Source organism: Phyllostomus discolor, chromosome 2 (genome assembly GCF_004126475.2).
Source record: "Phyllostomus discolor isolate MPI-MPIP mPhyDis1 chromosome 2, mPhyDis1.pri.v3, whole genome shotgun sequence".
Classification (NCBI taxonomy): domain Eukaryota; kingdom Metazoa; phylum Chordata; class Mammalia; order Chiroptera; family Phyllostomidae; genus Phyllostomus; species Phyllostomus discolor.
Window position 1 is genome coordinate 193,650,428 of NC_040904.2, and position 4,863 is coordinate 193,655,290.

The 4,863-nt window shown below is 35.6% G+C and overlaps 1 pseudogene; it reads left to right on the forward strand.

The window, feature by feature from the left end:
• The first annotated feature begins 507 nt into the window (after positions 1-507).
• On the forward strand, positions 508-1,378 carry LOC114513896 (annotated as a pseudogene).
• The last annotated feature ends 3,485 nt before the right edge of the window (positions 1,379-4,863 follow it).

The following is a 4,863-nucleotide window of genomic DNA, read 5'->3' on the forward strand; positions in this document are numbered from 1 at the left end:
GATCAGGAGATAAGCCTGGGTGAGCTGCCACTGCCCACTGCTCCCCTGGGTGCAGATCTCATTGGGACACTTAGAGCTTAGGATAGGAGTAAAGTACAAGCCTGAGGAAAGGGGGACACAGGCATGCTCAAAGAGTGTGGGCGAGATTCCCTCTTACTCCTCCTCGTCCCTCCCTCATTTTTTCTGCCCTGACCTTTAACTGGAAAGCTTATCTTCCCTTTTGGGTTCAACTACATCTTACATATAGAATGGAAGGTTAATATAGGTTAAAGCTATCGGGAACATCAGAATTCACCCCATCTAATTTCTTCTTTTTCCAGATGAGGAACTGAAGCCCCAGGAGATTAACTGATTTACTGTATTTTGCCATGTATAATCTGCACCCGTGTTTTTGGCCCAAACTTTCAGGAAAAAAAATCCTTCATCTTAATTCTTTAATTCAATTATTTGTTTATTTATATTTAGATATTTGTTTTTAGTATTATAAAGGAATTTTAGCATTTATTTTTGAATACACAGATACCATTATTGCTTTCCAGAATTACACTTCTAACACATAAGCATAAGTAAAAGATTTAAAAACATTTATATAGATACACAATTAGTGCTACCCATGCATAATGCACATCCTTATTTTTCCCTCAAAAACTTGGGCAAAAACTGTGTACTATACATGGTCAAATACAGTATTTAGGATTGTGTAATTAGTTATTGGCTGAGCCAGCCAAAATACTACTTTCTGTCTCTCAGTCCTGTGTTCTTTCCACTATACAATGCTACTACCCTAAATTCAATACACTGGATCCCTCAGGCAAGGCAGCACAATATTGCCACATATAGAGTGCATGTACTATACTTTCATAGGATAAAATATATTACTTATGGAGTAGGCAATGCATCAGTGTCCAGTCAAAATGGCGAGCAGGCCTGCAGCTGCAGCATCAAGCTGGTGGCTGGAAGGTACTTGAAAATCGTACTACAGTGCTGCAGGATTCAATAAACTGGGGTTAATGTGAGATGATACGATACATGTGAATGGTGATGTGAAAGGAGCCATTAGAAGGCTTCCAGAGAACCTGTATAATGACAGGGTGGTTCCCATTAAGAGAGCAGTGGACCTGATCATGAGGCACAGATCTTGCCTAAGAGCAGCGGACAAAATATGAGGATAAACCCTACCTTGAACCATATCTGAAAGAGGTCATTTGGGAAAGAAAAGAAAGAATGGGCAAATAAATAATCATGTAATTGAATGTGTGGATGCATCTGTCCTCAGTATTTTAATGTCGGTTAAACATGAAATGTACAATTTAGAACCATCTGGGTTGCAAATATATTACTTTAAATAAACATCTACTATAATTTTTGTTGGAAAAAATATTACTTATGTAAAAATAGAAAATACATGTGACTATAAATGTAAAATATATGTATTTACCATATAATTACTAAATATATTTAAATATATACTTAATTCATATACATCTTTTTGCTATAAAAATATGTATTATGTTTCTATTGGTATATAACAAAACCACAAGTTAGGTGGTTTGAAACAACAGGTAGATACTTATTATCTCATAGTTTTCATGTGTCTGTAGTCTAGGAACAGGCCTCCTCGAGGTCTCACCAGGCTGCAATTTCATCTGAGGCTCAGGTTCCTCAACTGTTGGCAGAATTCAGTTCCTTGTGATTGTAGCACCGAAGGCTTTGACTCTAATTGCTCTGTGCCATGTGGCCGTCTCCACTTTTCTCCTCTCCACGTGGCACTGTTTTTTCAAGGCCAACAGTGTCTCTGCCTCTCCAAATCTCTAAATTTTCCTGTCTCTGTCCTTTAGATCTTCTTCTAAAGAGGTCATATGATTAAGTACAGCCCACCAAGGATAATCTCCCTTTTGATGAACTTAAAGTCAACTGATTAGGGGCCTTAATTACAACAGCAAAATCTTTTCATAACCCTAATTACAGGACTGATATTCCATTATATTCATAGGTCCCATTCAAGGAGAGGGAACTATACAGGAAATGCACACCAGGGGATGGGAATCTTGGGGCGTGTTTTAGGATTCTGCCTACTACAACACTTAATAGAAGGTATTTCATTCTCACTTCCTGGGTATCCAGAGCTATTCCAATTGATTTCTTTACCACCTTGAAACCCCCTCTCTGAGAGCAGTGACTAGCAATCAACAAAATGCTAGTTTTTATTTTGGCTTTGCTACTATGCGACCATTGGAAGGTCACTTAATTCCTCTAAACCTATGTCTTAACCTTTCAAATATTTTTATCTTGTGTAAAACAAGAAACCATCTCTGTATTGATATTCCCCAGTCATTTCATTTCCTTCAATTGTTGTTCTATAACTTTAAGAAAACCACCCACTCCCACATCTTCTTGTGGGAAACTCTATCCGTATTAAGAAATGACCTATCTTGCCAGCACTTACTAGTCATTCTAATGGGTATGAGGTGATATTTCACTGTAGTTTTGATTGCATGTCCTTAATCATTAGTTATAGTGAGCATTTCCCCATGTGCTTATTGGCCATTTGTACATCTTTTTTGGACAAGTATCTATCCAAGTTCTTTGCCCTTTTAATTGGGTTGTTTTTCTATTGTTGAATTTTAGCAGTTCTCAATATATTCTGGATATTAATACCTTATCAGATACTTGACTCAAAAATGTTCTTCCACTCTGAGGGTTGCCTTTTTACTGTTAATATTAAGCAATTTGTTTTTAATTGTCCACAACTTTTCATACTAGTGGAAGACAAAGAATGTCACTTATAATTAGTTCTTTTATGATCCTTCAGTGCAGAGGGGAGAAATTCTAGGACAGCCATTTAATTATTATCAGTTATGTTTCAAATGCTAAAAGATTCTTAAACAAAAAAAACCTGTCTTGATCATCTTTTGCAGATTAAAAAAAAAAAAGGTTCAGAGAGGTTAACTTGTCCACCATCTCAGAGCTAGTATGTTTCAAAACTAAAGTTTAGACTGCCCTAAATTTGTTCACTATATATGCATATGATTCTTGTCAAATGATTAGGCTAGGGTTACTAGAGGCTACTTGGCAATTAATAGACTTGAATGGTCTTATTAGCTGACTTCATTACAAGCTCCCTGAACTTGGGAACTCTGTATAACTCTGCTCTGGGAATACTGTATTTATATTACTTATATTATCAAAAGTCAGGTCTGTTGAACCCCGACTAGTCTCTGTATATATTATATTAGACTTTTTGGGAGAGACACCTTACATCAAGCAGTCTAGAATTATGCTAATTTGTCTGCTTATACATAAATTGAATTTACAAAATGTTTATTACCTGTGCCAACAATACAGATTAAATGTTTCTGACTGGCTAATGTTGGCTTGTGTTTTCATTCAAATGGATCTCTCTGTCAACTTAGAGATGGAGTGGAGTATATAGTGAAATAAAATTAAAGACCATGAAAATTGTTTGGGAAAAACTGAACTGGTTGGTAGCCTTCCCTTTCTTTCTGTTTTCATTATGATTCCATACCCTACTTACACCAACTATGGGTTTTTAATATATCCCTGTGTGTGTTTAAATACTCAATTAATTTTATTGAACTGGTACAAATGACTACTTCTTGGCAGTTTATAGTCCCTAGATGTTAATTAGATTTGGCAATTCTTTAATTTTACCATATCCCTATTATAATCCAGCTTATCCTCCATTAGATATAGTGCCAGTCAAGTCATCCCAAGACTTCTAGCTTATGAAAGGAAGCCATTATTACTATTATTTTTAGTCTACTCTTATCTGTTATTCTCATCCTTTGATAATGAATCACATAACCATATTTTGGGATTCACTTTAGATAAAACTATAGAAAGCTTCTCCAGTTTTCCAAGGTACTTTTTTTTTTTAACCATTAGTACACAGATTTCTCCTCCAAAGGCTTACCTCTCCAGCAATGATCAATTTGTGTTAAATAATTTTCAACTGGTTATCTTAAGAAAATCTGTCAAATAAAATTTATAGTATTGTCCTCAGTTTCGTTTCTTGCATTAGAATTCTTTGGTTGCCTTAACAGAAACAAATTTCAAACAGGGAAAGTTTGTTGAAAGAATATGGCAATGTTTTGTATAACTAAGCCAAAAAAATAAATTATGGTAGAAGCCAATAGAATTTTACGCAGCAGTTTAAAAACTGAAGTAGGAATATACCTACTCATATGGCAAGCTATTAAAGATATATTGCAAAGTATGGAACACTGTTTATATCATGATCCCATTGAGTTAAGGAAAAAAGATATGCTTGTAATAAATGAATTTAGAAATTCTGAAAGGATATGCAAGAAAATGTTGACAGTGATTCCTTCTAGGGATTAAGTGCAGGAGGAGGGGTAGGGATGCCAGGGGATTTTACTTTCCAGTTTATTTTCTCCTTCAGAACTATTTTGTTCTCCACGAGCACTGTGGCAGCCATACAGGTTTGCCAATCAGACCTCTCCTAAAACTACCTGTGAAAAATATTGGCTGGCCAATGTCCAGCTGCCATTCTTTTGGATCCACTTCAGTTTTCACACCAAGGCCACTCTCTTCCTGGTTTACTTTTAGCCAATGACTGCACACAGAAGGGGTACTAGGTCTCAGACACATAAAATATAGTCATTGATTTGTTAATTTTTTTTTCTATTTCAATCAGGATAGAGGACCAGAAATAGTTCACATACACATAAAACTGACAATATTCATCTTTTTTTCTTTAGGGATATGTTAACCCTTACACTTTTGACTATAATCTAGATTATAGGAAATCTGAACATCTCATAGAATATCATATAAATGCACTACCTTCATGTGCTGCATTAACAATCGTTCGGTTAATGA